Consider the following 15461-nt stretch of genomic DNA (forward strand, 5'->3'; position numbering starts at 1 on the left):
ACAGACCTGGTCGCCTTTTTTTTTTTTTTGAGACAGGTTCTCACTCTGTTGCACAGGCTAGAGTGCAGTGACATGATCATGACTCACAGAAGCATCCACCTCCTGGGCTCAAGCAATCCTCCTGCCTCAGCCTCCAGAGTAGCTGGGACCACAGGCATGTGCCACCATGCCTAGCTATTTTTTTTTTATTAATTGTAGAAACAGGATCTCACTGTGTTGCCCAGGCTAGTCTCAAACTCGTGGGCTCAAATAGCCTCCTGCCTTGGTTTCCCAAAGTGCTGTGATTATAGGCATGAGCTACTGCCCTGGCTGAGCCCAGGAGTTTGAGGTTACAGTGACCTGATTACACCACTGCACTCCAGTCTGTCTGATAGACTGAGACCCTGTTTCAATAATAATAGGCTGGGTGCCGTGGCTCACACCTGTAATCCCAGCACTTTGGGAGGCTGAGGGGAGCGGATCCCTTGAGGTTAGGAGTTTGAGACCAGCCTGGACAACATGGTGAAATGCCATCTCCACTAAAAACACAAAAATCAGCCAGGCGTGGTGGCCAGCACCTGTAATCCCAGTTACTCAGGAGGCTGAGGAAGGAGAATCGCTTGAACCCTGGGGCAGAGGTTGCAGTGAGTCAGGATTGCCCCATGGCACTCCAGCCTGGGTGACAGAGTGAGACTAAATAAATAAATAAATGATCATGAAATATTTTATTGTAAGAGTGGGATTAGCAAAGATGGTGCCTTATTGTGGTATCTTTTGTTTCCTTAAAATTAACTTCAAAATATAATAAAATTGTTTATGAGTTTGCAGCTACTTGTACAAAACTTGATATGTGCTAGTCATGGTGGCTCACACCTGTAATCCCAGCACTTTGGGAGGGCAAGATGGGTGGATCACGAGGTCAGGAGTTTGAGACTAGCCTGACCAAGAGACCAGCCTGGCCAATATGGTGAAACTCCATCTCTACTAAAAATACAAAAATTAGCCAGGCCTGGTGCCACACGCCTGTAATCCCAGCTACTCAGGAGGCTGAGGCAGGAGAATTGCTTGAACCCAGCAGGTGGAGGTTGCACTGGACCAAGATGGTGCCATTGCATTCCAGCCTGGGCAACAGAGTGAGACTTCAACTCAAAAAAAAAAAAAAAAAGTTGGTATATGCACATGCATGTGTGTGTATGAGTGGTGGCTAAAAGTGGAGGAAAACTTTTCACTATGTACTCTTTAATATTTAAATTTTTAATGTTAAAAATAGAACATCTACTCCAAATATAAAATAAAATAAATATACAAGTTCAATAAGGCTTGCTATGTTTGATTGTTTATTGGTTATTATTTTGCATTATGATTTCATAAAGAAAATATTCCTAAAACATAAATTTCTGGAAATGGAAAAAATAAAAAAATGCAGCCAAAGTTTTTTCTCTTTAATTTTTAACTTTTTATTTTGATATAATTTTAGACTTACAGGAAAGTTGTAACAAAAAGTACGGAATTCCCACATACCCTTCACTCAGTTTCCCTTAAGTCAATATTGTACATAAATAGTACCATTACCAAAACCAGGAAATAAACACTAGTACTATATTACTACACTAGACAGACCTTTTAGCCAAAGTATTAACCTTGAAGCCCAAGTAAGCATTTAGAAATTTCTTTGCTGACTGAAGAAAAGAAAAAGCCCAGAACTAAAAAGTTGTCCAAAAAGTTTCTTTTTATTTTTTTGTTGAGACGGAATCTTGCTGTCACCCAGGCTGGGGTGCAGTGGTGCGATCTTGGCTTACTGCAACCTCTGTCTCCTGGGTTCAAGCGATACTCCTGCCTCAGCATCCAGAGTAGCTGGGATTACAGGTGCCTGCTACCAGGCCCAGCTAATTTTTGTATTTTTAGTAGAGACGGGGTTTCACCATGTTGGCCAGGCTAGTCTCAAACTCCTGACCTTAGGTGATCTGATGACCTCAGCCTCCCAAAGTGCTGGGATTAAAGGCATGAGCCACTGTGCCCGGCCTGAAAGTTTCCAAAATAGTCTTTCACTGTAGTGCCTGAAGAAAACTATTCAATTGTCTAGAATGGTAAAAGGGATCACTTAAGCTTGTCAGTTGTACCATCTTTCTTGTTCCCCACTTTGCTAAGTAAGTGTTAATTTCCATGATTCCTCATCCATTTCTCACCACGTGCACCGCCTTTGACTTAAATCTGCAGTTTGTTTCCATTCGAGCCCAGAATGACGTACCTAATCTTCACCATCCCCTCACGCACTCTTCTTTTTGAGACTTTTTAATTTGAGCTTTATCAGGATTTCAGCTTCTTCTTCTTTTTCTTCTTCTTCTTCTTCTTTTTTTTTTTTTTTTTTTTTTTTAGAGACAGGGCAACAGAGTCACAGCTCACTGCAGCCTGGACATCACAGGCTCAAGTGATCCTCCCACCTCAGCCTCCTAGGTAGCTGGGACCACAGATGAATGCTACTACACCTGGCTAATTTTTTATATTTTGTGTAGAGTTAGGGTTTTGCCATGTTGCCCTGGCTGGTCTTGAACTCCTGGACTCAAACAGCTTGCCCATCTCAGCCTTCCAAAGTGCTAGGATTACCCATGTGAGCCACTGTGCCAGGCCACAGGCTTTCAGCTTCTGCAGAGGAGCCTCAGGACCAGTGCTGCTTCTTCCTACCAAGACTCACCCGGTCCTCCAGCTCCAACACAGCCTTCCGAGTCAATCCTGCCTGGCCTTAGTCTCTGAAAAATAAATATTTGATAAAATATCGGTACTGGATTCATGTGCTGCTCCAGGAGAAATTTACCTGCAATGTGAAATTCTGTAGGCATCATGGTACAGTGGGATAGTGTGATGGTGAGTCAGGGAGGAAGATAAGGAAACCTGAGTGCTATAGTTTGGATGTTTGATTTCTCCAAATCTTATGTTGAAATTTGATTCCAATGTTGGAGGTGGGGTCTAATGGGAGGTGTTTGGGTCCTGGGGCAGATCCCTCATGAATAGATAACTGCCCTCCCTGTGTGTGGGCGGGGCAGTGAGTGAGTTCTCATTCTATTGGTTCTCACTAGAGCTGGTTGTTAAAACGAGCCTGGCACCTCCCCCATCGCTTGCTTCCTCTCTGGCCATGTGGTTTCTGCACACACCAGCTCCTCTTCACCTTCTACCATGAGTGGGGAAGCTCCCTGAGGTCCTCACCAGAAGTAGATGCTGGCACCATGCTTCTTATACAGCCTGCAGAACCATCAGCCAAATAAACCTCTTCTCTTTCCTTCTTTTCCTTTTTTACTTGTTTTTTGAGACAGACCTTGCTCTGTCACCCAGGCTGGAGTGCAGTGACACCATCTTGGCTCACTGCAACCTCTGCCTCCTGGGGTTCAAGTGATTCTCATGCCTCAGCCACTCAAGTAGCTGGGATTACAGGCGTATGCCACCATGCCTGGCTAATTTTTGTATTTTTAGTAGAGATGGGGTTTCACCATGTTGGCCTGACTGGTCTTGAACTCCTGGCTTCAAGTGATCCACCTATCTCGGCCTCCCAAACTGCTAGGATTATAGGCATAAGCCACTGTGCCAGGCCAACCTCTTTTCTTTATAAATTACCCAGCGTCAGGTATTCCTTTACAGCAACACAAAAACCGACCAAGATACTGAGTATCTGCAGCACTGTCACTAGTAAGCTGGGTGGCCTTGGCCAAATCACTCAACTGCTCTAGGTCTCATTTTCCTGAAACACAAGAGAATGAGGCTACATGCACATTTCTTAATATTGTTGGCATCAAGGACAGCATTGAAAATCGGATGAAATAAATCTGTAGACTCATATGCTCAGAAAAATGCATACTGTGTCTAAATATTGAAACCACCTTTGTGAAATTATGACTGAGACAGTGAAAGAGGTCCAATTTAAATGACTCCATCTTGCCTCTAACCTGCAAGCTGTCCTTGTTCATTCCTGGGCATAGGCTGAACTAATTTTGGGAGGAACTTAGTTTATAGCTTAAAACAAAGACAGGATAATAGCCCTTTCCCATAACAAACTTCTTTCTTGCCTGGGGACTAGACTACTAACATTAGCCACAAGATTAGAAATTATGGTTTAGTAGTCAAGTAGTCAAGATTCTAACCCTCCCTAAACACGCTCCTAAGATCAGTGCTTGAGATGTTTTGCAGACTCTACCCTTGATGGATCAACCTGCACCACCCAGATCAAGAAACCTGCCCATCTGGCCTTGTGACCGCCCCCCGCCCCAGACATAGGAACTGACTCAGTGCAAGAAGACAGGGACGCCCCATGATTTCACCTTTGACCCAACCAATCAGCACTCTCCAACTCATTGCCCCTCCCCTCCCACCAAATTGTCTTTAAAAACTTTGATCCCCAAATGTTGGAGGAGATTGATTTGAGTAATAATAAAACTCCAGTCTCCTGCTCAGCCAGCTCTGCATTAATTACTCTTTCTCTATTGCCATTCCTCTGTCTTGGGAAATCGGCTCTGTCTAGGCAGTGGGTAAGGTGAACCCATTGGGTGATATTTTTGCATATCTGAAAGGGACAAAAATATGAAAATATAGGTCACAAACATTACTCATCTTTTCACATTCTAAAGAAGATATGGTATTTGCTCTACTTTCCTCAGGATCTTTGTTATACAGATCAGGAACATGTAGAGAGGAGAACTGGACGTAACAAGAGAGGCTGGATTGACTTACCTAAGAAAGGTCAGGGCGCTGATGTAGAAGGTAAGAATAGATCTGGGGTAGATAAAATGTACTTCATCAAAATTACAAAAGTGAAAAACAACCCATGGAATGGGAGAAAATATTCACAAGTCATTTATCTGAGAAGGGACTTGTATCCAGACTATGCAAAGAGCTCTTACTAACTCAACAATAAAAAGACAAATAACTAAATTTAAAAATAGGAAAATAATTTGAAAAGACATATCCCCAGTGAAGGTAGACAAATGGCCAAAAAGCTCATGAAAAGATATTCAGTCTCATTAGTCTCATTCGCCCTTAGGGAAATGCAAATCAAAACCCACAATGAGATACCACTTTACATCAACTAGGAAGGCTAGAATAAAAAAGGTGGTCAATAACAAGTGTTGGTAAGAATGTGGAGAATTAGAACCCTTACACATTGCTAGTGGGAATGTAAAAGTGATTCAGCTACTCTGGCAAATAATGTGTCAGGTCATCAAAAAGCTAAACATGACCTAGCAATTCTACTCCTAGCTCTAACTAAAGAGAATTGAAAAGAAATATTCACAGAAAAATTTGTACATGAATATTCATAGCAACATTATTCATAATTACCAAAAAGTGGAAGCAGCTCAGATGCCCGTCAGCCCATGAATGGGTAAACAAAATGTGGTACACAATGGAATCTTATTCAGTCATATAAAGGAATGAGGGACTCATATCATGCTGCAACATGGATGAACCTTGAAAATATGATGCTAAAGGAAAGAAGTCAATCATAGAAAGTTGCATTATTTCATTTTATGTAAAATGCCAAGAATAGGCAAATCTGTAGAGACAGATAGTAGATTAGTGGTTGCCTGGGGCTGGAAGGAAGGAACAATGGGGAGGGACTGCTAATTGGTGCTGGATTCTTTATGGGATGATGAAAACGTTCTGGAATTGGTGATGGTTGCACAATCTTGTGACTACACTAAAAATCACTGATTTGTAGCCTTTGAAAAGTTAAATGTTAAGATACATAAATTATATCTCAACAAAAAGAACAGATTTGGGAGCACAGAGGAGAGAGGAAATGAGGATGACAAGGTCCCAGCATGAAGCGTTTTGGGAAGAATGAAAAAGACAGCTCAAGGTATCCCCGCCTTGATGTGTGAAATGTGGGAGAGATGGGTGGGTAAAGAGGATTTTTAGGAAGCTTGATGTATATTTGGGATATATTCCCACCTCCTTTTGTTACTTATTCTAGAAACTCCAGAAATTACATAGTTTAAAAAGATTTTGGAATTGGATATGTGAGTTTGTGGAATGTGATATTGAACTGGGACTTATTTGGCTTACACATTCATTCAGTCAGCAAATGTTTATTGAGCATCTACTGAGTGTCAGGCCCTGTTCTGTGAACCGTGGGATGCAGTGGTGAATAAGACAGAACGAAGTGCTACCCTCCTGGAACTTATAGTCATGTGTGTGTGTCTGTGCGCTCAGTGGGGAGCTCAGGCACAGACTTGATGACAAAAGTGAATATATGACAATTTCAGGTAGAGACAAGTGCTACTAATAAAAAGAAGGTTGAGAAAACCAATAATGAATGACAGGATTCTGAGGGCTACATTTGGGGGGAGTTCATGGGTACTTAAAACCTATAGATTTAGAGACCTTAGATTTAGAATCCTGGATGAGACAATCTCTAAATATCCCTTTTATCTAGGAAAAAAAAAAACAAACCTGTAACTCATGGATCAGACATGAAAGATGTAAAAGTGATGACATACTCCAAATTAAAAAAAGCTAATATAAAATGTCAGTAATTTGGAACCTGCCAATTTGGAATTTACGCTAATATAAGGAGGAGCTGGGCTGAGATTTAGTTTTATATTTATCCATAAAAAAGAATTGGCAAAAGAAACAATGTTAAAATCAAACCACTTAATTAACTCCCTCAATCAACTCACAGGCCATTTCCTGAGAGTTTCCTGTGTCCAAGGAACTGAGATGACACCAAGAGGAGGCATTTGGTAGATGCTAAAACTGGAAGGAACTTGGGTGATGATGTAATAACAACTTCAATCCCTTCATTGTACAGAGGAGGAAACTGTTATGCAGAAGCCCAAGGGATTTGGCCAAGTTTCCACAGTTTGCTAGTCACAGCGCTGGGATTACGGTCCAGGTGCCCTAATTCCAGGTTCAGTCAGAAGCATTCATTAGGAAATAATTGACATGTTAATGGAAGATTGTCTATTTACTAAACCAAGGACCTAACATGCCCTCTTAAACAACATATTACTTCTCATTTCTGCTTCTACCCATTAACAATAATGAAACAGTATTTCGTTCTTTTCCCCCTATTTATTCAGGTTCTTTATGAAACAATACATCATTTCTTAAGTCTGTTTTATCAGTTAGCAGTAATGATTGGCTGATTTTTTTCTTGCATTCAGCATTATATTCAGAACCATTAGGAGTGGGAACATCATTTAAATACAGCCCCTGACTTCAAAAAGCTAAAAATCCAGAAGAGAAAATAAGACATACTCACAGATCACTATGTTGTAGGGTAGATCTTGATGCCACCATGAGAGAGCCACCATTGACACCAGGTTCCCGAGGAGCCAGATCACCTCTGCTTGGGTGAAGGGGAAAGCAGGAAAATGTATTCTGATTTTACAAAGCTTTAGAGAAATAAAGTCTGGAGTTCATTAAAAACTGTTCAAATCTTCAGGCAAGAAAAAGCATATAAACTGCAAGGGAAAATAAGCAATTTCCTTAAAGCCCCCCAAACAATCATTGTTTGACCACAAGGCATATTTTTTAAATTGGATACTGAGATTTTTAGAAGCCTTAAGCAATACTCTGGGCAAATATCTATAACTGCACTCAAGTTGACATCCATTACACCTACACTTAGACTAATGTTAAAACACTTTAAAAAATTCAGTTCCGAGCTGGGCGCGGTGGCTCACGCCTGTAATCCCAGCACTTTGGGAGGCCGAGGCGGGCGGATCATGAAGTCAGGAGATCGAGACCATCCTGGTTAACACGGTGAAACCCTGTCTCTACTAAAAATACAAAAAGTTAGCAGGGTGTGGTGGCAGGCACCTGTAGTCCCAGCTACTTGGGAGGCTGAGGCAGGAGAATGGCGTGAACCCGGGAGGCGGAGCTTGCAGTGAGCCGAGATCACGCCACTGCACTCCAGCCTGGGTGACAGAGCGAGACTCCATCTCAAAAAAAAAAAAAAAAAAAAAAAAATTCAGTTCCCTCTAAACCGATACCTTTTGCTGTCATGGTTTAAGTTGCAGTTGTAATTGTGTAAGGATCTGCTGAAATGACAGCATTACATGTTTTTAATGAGGCTTGATGGTTTGTGATAGAACAAATACTTCAACATAAAACAAAATTCAATTTTATTAAGTTGTAAGTTACATACAGTAAAGGGAGGGTTTTTTTGGTTTTCGTTTTGGTTGTTTGTATGTTTTAAGACAGGATCTCACTCTGTGACCCAGGCTGCAGTACAGAGGTATGGTCACAGCTCCCTGCAGCCTCAAACATCTGGACTAAAGTGATCCTTCTGCCTCAGCCTCATGAGTAGCTTGAAACACACACACACACACACACACACACACACACACACACACCCGGCAATTTTTTACAGAGATGGAGTCTCTCTATGTTACCCAGGCTGGTCTTTTTCTTTTTTTGTCTTTCTTTTTCTTTTTTTTTGAGACTGAGTCTCACTCTGTCACCCAGGCTGGAGTGCAGTGGCGCGATCTCGGCTCACTGCAACCTCCACCTCCCGGGTTCAAGTGATTCTTCTGCTTCAGCTTCCCGAGTAGCTGGGATTGCAGGCACACGCCACTGTGCCTGGCTAATTTTTGTATTTTTAGTAGAGAGAGGGTTTCCAAGGCTGGTCTTGAACTCCTTGGACCTGGGCTGAGTAGCTCACACCTATAATCCCAGGCTACCAAAGTGCTGGGATTACGGACATGAGTTACTTAACCCAGCTCTAAGTGTGTTTTGATGAATGGAACACTTTCTGTTGTGATCCTCACAGTTAGCTATTAACACACTAAAGAGCTGCAGAACTGAACAGAGAGAAGCTGTCTAGGAATCAGTAATAATAGAAACCAAACATTTCAGCACATCCTGTGTGCTCAGGCAGTAGAGTTTACGCTTTACATGAATAACCTCAACTACTTCTTTCATTCCTAGAGAAAAGGCACTTTTATAATCCCTGCTTTACAGATGGAGAACCTCCAGCTTGGAGAGAAGTTTCCTGGCCAACGTCACACATCCAGTCCCAAACTGGACTCTCCCCGAGCCAGCTCTACTACCTTGGGGGAGACTTTCGTCCCTTTCTTGCCTCTGTCACTAAGTAGTTTTGTGATTTGGGGAAATGCATTCATCCTGGAGAAGGCTGGACTAACTCTCCGGTCCCCAGATGCCTCTAGTTCTCTTCCAGATCCCCACCATCCTGGTTCACAAGTGGAAATAAAACATCCTGACCAGCAGTAGCCCCAGGGCTGAAAGTCTCAGAAAAACAGCTCTAGAAGTCAAAGAAACAAGCAGAAATGCCACATATGCTTGGACATAGCCCAGCTTGCTCCCACGCAAACTCTTCCTTCTTTTTCCCACCCTGAGCAGCTGGCACAGGGGCCGGTACAATGCCATCAAGCAAAGTTCAGGAGGCTAAAGAAACACATGGTGAGGAAGCACATTCGGCCCCAGGCCAGCAGAACAATGTGGCCTCTGTCTTCTGTTCTGGCTCCTCTGGTCTTGTCACATCTTCACAGACCATGAACAAAGAGATTTGAGCTGGCTGAGCCAACCTCATTCTCCTGGCTTACATCACATCACCCCATTCGCTTCCTCCTCCCGCCACCCCCTCTCAGCAATGAAAGTCCACCATTGTCAGGTAGGCTCAGAGGAAAATGTACAATGAGAATGGGGAGCTGGGAATAATAAGGATGCTTATTCTCTGCAGCAGGAGAGTGAGTCTGGAGCCCTCGTTCCTAACTCTGACTCTGTCACCAAATGGCTGTACGGATTGGGGTGCTGAGATTTAAATATCAATTACTGCATTTGGAAGATAAGATTAATAATAACTTCAGAATGCTCCTGTGAAAACCAAGAGAGAGAATGCACATAAATGCCACGAGTAAATCCCAGAGTATGGCTTCCTGGCATATTTGACTTGACAGCACTGTGAGGAAAGGATTAGATTTGCACAGTGCTTTGGGTAAATGGGTAAAGAGGCCCAGAAGGAGTTTTTACTGCTCTGGGACTCTGATAGCCCTAGAGACTCCTGCCACTCCAGTCCTCTCTTGGTAACCCCCAGGATTAAGTGATCAAAAACTCATCACACTTGCAACATCTGTGTGTCAAGGCACACCTCTTGAGGGGCTCCATGACAAACTTTCTTACAATAGTATGAATTGAATGGAAGGATCACACTGATGTGAGTAAATCATTTTACCTCCCTTCATTCAATACTGCCTAATCACTGAGACCACGATATCGTTTGTAAAAATAACCCCATGGCATATTCGGACCAATGGTGAGAGTAGGGATGCTTTTGGTTGCAAACATCAGAAAACCAGACTGATCTTGACTATATTGCTCTTGCATAACAGGGAGACCTGAGTTAGTTACTGGTGTTTGTTTGGGATATTTTGATGCTGGGATTTTGGACTGGTGTCTTCGTAACTCCTTTGGAATTGCCCTCGTGGTTTGCTAAGATGACCACAGACAGCTCCAAAATGACATCACCACACTGTTCAAAAGCAGGATGCAGAATCTTTCTCCTTGTGCACCAACCTCCCATCAGGTAGGAGGAAACATCTCAGAAGCCCCTAAGCAGACTCCCTTATATCTCATTGGCCAAAACTATGTCACGTGGGCATTCTTGGCTGAAAGGAAGACAGAGAAAGTAAGTATTCAACTCGTTTAATGGGACACCAGCAAGGGGGATGGGAGGGGTTTTTTTGAGGAGTCAATTACTAGTGTTTGACTAAAGCTATGCAAAGTATTTCTGTTACAACTTAAAAAGAAAAACAAGTCTCATTTCCGGATATTATCCAAACAAACTGACTTCCTATTATTCAAGTATATAAACAAAATTTTAAAAACCAGAGGATCTGCAGTTTCTACAACACCTGCCAACCCTCTGCAGACATTTGGCAGCTTGGCCTATAACAGTTTGCTCAGATTTCTTAAAATAGGAATTCCCACTTTCCCCCATGAAAGTTCCGGGACTCTTTCAAATGACTCAGGTCTTAAGTCCAAGAGTTCCCTTTAAATTGCCTCTTTGCGCTAATGCTTTGATGATACTCTCACATTGATCACGTCACAGAGAGACTTCTACTACATTTATATCTCAACATCTTGTTGGAAGGTAGTCTTTAAAATATGAAGTAGTAATATTTTTGTTATTTTAAAGTATAAAATGTCACTATTAAAACCAATAAAATATTAAAATATATTTTAACGTCATCATGGGCATGGATTAATCAAACAGTCTTAGCTTATAATGAAAACCAGCAGTCTTCTGCCTCACCTTCCAGTCCCGCTTCCAGAGTCAGTAATTTTCAACTCCTTTTGCTTTTTCTATATGTCTACATTGCATGCTTAAACGGCTGCTCCTTCACTTTTTAATTTTAGGCCTCATCTGTTAACACTCTCCCATGCAACAGGAGGATTTGACTCCCTCACATTCTTGCACCTATTTTTCTCCTCCACCCATCATCTCCATGTAGTTATGTCACTTTCCTTTTTAAATAAATGTTCCTTTATACATTGCATTCTGTTCTTGTTTTACTGTTGTAAAATTTTCTCTTATCTTTTCAAAAATATCAATGACCAATTTCTAAAGTTTTCTCCTGCTGTCTCCATCTCTCCCATGTTCCATGTTTGGTATATTCTCTCCTGTTGAAGCCTTTCTTGAAATGTCTGGTGATTCCTGGATGTCCATTACTGTCACTAAAAGCTGAGTGACAGCTCTGTGTGAATAGACTGTTGGTGGGCTTGGCTATGGTGTGGCAGATGGGGACTGACAGAAATTGAAACCTGGCAAGTATTCCCTCTTCTGTTGGTCAGTTTCCCCAAAGAGGAACTCTCCGGTCTCCCATTGGAGGAATATAAAAGTGGCTGCCTAGGATCATAGGAACCTAGTGTGGGAAGGGGATTAAGGAATTCACTATCTAATAGGAAGTTCCACTGAACCTGCTTTAAGGGCACTTCATCACCCCCATCCCCTTGGTTGAGCCTGATGTCCCAGAGCTGAGAGGTTCCCTAAAATTTCCAAGAGCAAAGCTCCTGTGCCTATCCAGGTAGGAGGAGCCCATGGCCCAGGAACTAGGGCAGGAAATCTGAGAGCCTGACTGCTACTTCAAGGGACTTCCCATTCCTCTCTCTGGATTTTCCCTCCACCCTCAACCTTCAGAGACAGGACGGTGCCTTCCACAGCTTATTTTCTCCCAGGTTCTGCAGTGGGAATCAGCTTACTCCTTACCAGACTTTCCCCTTCAATTCTCTCTGGCCTTAGGTTTCTGCTTGTTCTGCTCTGCCAGGTCAGTTTCCACTTGTCCGTCTGTTTTCCATTTTGCAAAATAGTGTTGACATCACTTTCTCCTCTTACTCATCTCCTATTCTCTTTGGGACTTTCTTACTTTTGACCATTTTTATTCCTTTATTCAGTGGAGTTTCAGGAAGGAATAAATATTAATGCAGGCACTCAATTTATGATGTTTAACGGAAAGTAATGAATGTTTAACTTTTAGGTGTCTAATTTTAGCTCAGCATATGCCCACCTATGTGTGTGTGTGTGTGTGTGTGTGTGTGTGTGTATTTAGAGAGTCAAGGCAAAAATTTTTATGTCTTAGGTGAGAGGAAGACTACACATTCCAGCTTTCTTGCAGCTTGCTGCCATGTGGCTAAGTTTAGGCCAATATAATGAAAGTGGAAGTGGTGTGTGCCACTTCTGAGCCTTGGCCTTAACATACAACTCAGTACTCCCTCCTCTGGTCCTTTCCTTCCGTTTTCCCCATGGGCTGCAATGTGGCTGTGGTAGCAGCCAGCTTCAGCTCAACAGAAAAAGACAACACCCTAGGGGCTGGTGAACAGCAAGATGGAAAGTACTTGGGTCTCTGAATGAACACGTGAAGCAGAGCCACCCGCCATCCTGGACCATTCACCTCCAGACTATTAGGTGAGAAAGAAATCAGCTTCTTGGTCAGGCCTCTGTAATTGGAGGTTGTTTTGCAGCTGAGCCTGTGCTTTCATGCAACCCTGTTCAATGGTTCCCAAAGTGAGTCTATGGATAAGCCGCATTTCGATGGCCTGGGGCGATTAAAATATTTACCAAATCCCAGATGCCACTGTCACAGATGCTGATTCACTCAGTCTGGGATACAGTGCAGAAATCTTTTCTTTTTTTAGCTACCTAGATTTTTCCGATACATTGCCAAGATTATGAAGCACTGACCTTGTCCAACTTACTGAAAAATGTTTTCTTTACGTTCCCATGATTTTCTCTTTCCCCATTCATTTTCTCTCCGTCTCCATATTCTCTTCCTGACTCCTTTGTTAAGAGTCAGATGGAAATGTTATTGTAGGAGACAGTTGTTTCTGTTTTTCCAGAATCGTTTCACCCTGATTTTCCTTTGGGGAACCACTTATTTTCTATACTCAGTCTACGTAGTTCAGACAAACCAGCCATCCCCATGGTACCCCCAGTTCTTGGGAGCACACTCAACCACACAGCACAGACCAGGGCAATCAGCATATTCCAACCTCTTGACCGTACTGATGGTTCATAGATGGATAAGTCAGTTCAATGAGACCCGGTCCTAGGGAAAAGAAAAGCTATTCTTCCCCAGAGAATGCCAACCTGGTGGGATGTGTGCCTGCAGCTGCTGGTAGCTATCTTACCACCACAAAAGGAGTCTAAGAGTGAAATCCACACAGTGGAGACAGGAGAGGAGAGACGGTACAAGACTGCATTCTGACGATACCATTTGTTTTTTTTTGTTTTTGGTTTTTTTGAGACTGGTTTTCCCTCGTCACCCAGGCTGGAGTGCAATGGCATGATCTCAGCTCACTGCAACCTCTGCCTCCTGGGTTCAAGCGATTCTCCTGCCTCAGCCTCCCGAGTAGCTGGGATTACAGGTGTGTGCCACTACACTTGGCTAATTTTTTTGTATTTTTAGGAGAGACGGGGTTTCACCATTTTGGCCAGGCTGGTCTCGAACTCCTGACCTCAGGTGATCCACCTGCCTTGGCCTCCCAAAGTGCTGGGACCACAAGTGTGAGCCACTGCGCCTGGCTCTGATGATAGCATTTGAATATCTGGATCCATTGCCTGAATCCCTAGACTTTTCAGCATGTAGCTCAATCAATTTATTTTTTTAAGGAGGAGAGTGTCCTATTAAGTATATATACATAATAGTATATTTATAATGTTATATTATTTTATTATAATTATATATATACATATATAGCTTATATATAATATATATTTATATAAACTTATACACCTATACATACACACATTATAATTATAAAATTAACTGTCAAGTTCAAAAACAAGGAGCTTCTAAGTAAATGAACAGGTAACATTTTAAAGATATTTTCAAAAAGAATAATCGTAGATCAACATAGCTAATATATCACTCTCCTGTTTTAAATAGTATTCAAGCCCAGGTGTGGTGGTTCACACCTGTAATCCCAGTCCTTAGGGAAGCCAAAGTGGGAGGATTGCTCAAGGCCAGGAGTTCGAGACCAGCTTGAGCAACATAGCCAGACCCCGTCTCTACAAAAAATTTAAAAATTAGCCAAGTGTGATGGTGTGTGTCTGTAGTCTCAGCTATTCCAGAGGCTGAAGCAGGAGGATTACTCGAGCCCGGGCGTTCAAGGTTTCAGTGAGCTATGATCATGCCACCGTACTCCAGCCTGGGCACCACAGTGAGATCCTGTCTCTGAACAAATATATCTAGGATATTTTCATCTCTGAATTTTCATAAAGCTTATGCAAACAGACCTTTCAGCAATTATGCAAATGTCTACGTTACGGTGCCAATTTTCTGGTTAGAGTACTAGACTGTATTCTAGCGTTTTCTCAGGTCAGATCTGATCTAGTTTTGCAAGCACTGTAAGACAACTTAAAACAAAATATGTGAAATATATTAGGCCTCTTGGCCCAGGAATACAGATTTTTGGTGTTAAAGGTATTTGGTAAACTTTAATTTGCTCATGATAAAGAACATGATTTAGAAGCAGGCTTTTCTTGTGGCTTTCAGGAAAATTAAAGTGGGTCTGATAGATTGAGCTTGTCATGACTTTCCAATATCCCACATTCAAGGCACAGAGCCTGTATGCGGCAGTACTGAGGATGGGCCTCCCAAAGCCATTCCTACACTCCTTTCACACATGGGGTCAGGGCTGGCACACCATGGCCCAAATCCAGTAGGCTGCTAACTTTTGTACAGCTGTGACCTAAGAATGGTTTTCATATTTTTAAATGGTTGAAGAAAGATAATAAAAAGAAGAGTATTTTATGAAAATCATATGAAATTCAAAATTCAGCGTCCCTAAATGAAATTTTATTGGAATACAGCCACATTTGTTCATTTATATATTATCTATGGCTGCTTTTTCACTATAAAAGCAGAGTTTAGTTGTAACAGAGACCGAAAGGTCTACAACGCCAAAGCTATTTATTATCTTGATAGTTACAGAGATAGTTTGTTGACTCCTGCAATGCAGAATAGAAAGTCAGATAC

The sequence above is a fragment of the Rhinopithecus roxellana genome, chromosome 14 (assembly GCF_007565055.1).
Source record: "Rhinopithecus roxellana isolate Shanxi Qingling chromosome 14, ASM756505v1, whole genome shotgun sequence".
NCBI lineage: Eukaryota > Metazoa > Chordata > Mammalia > Primates > Cercopithecidae > Rhinopithecus > Rhinopithecus roxellana.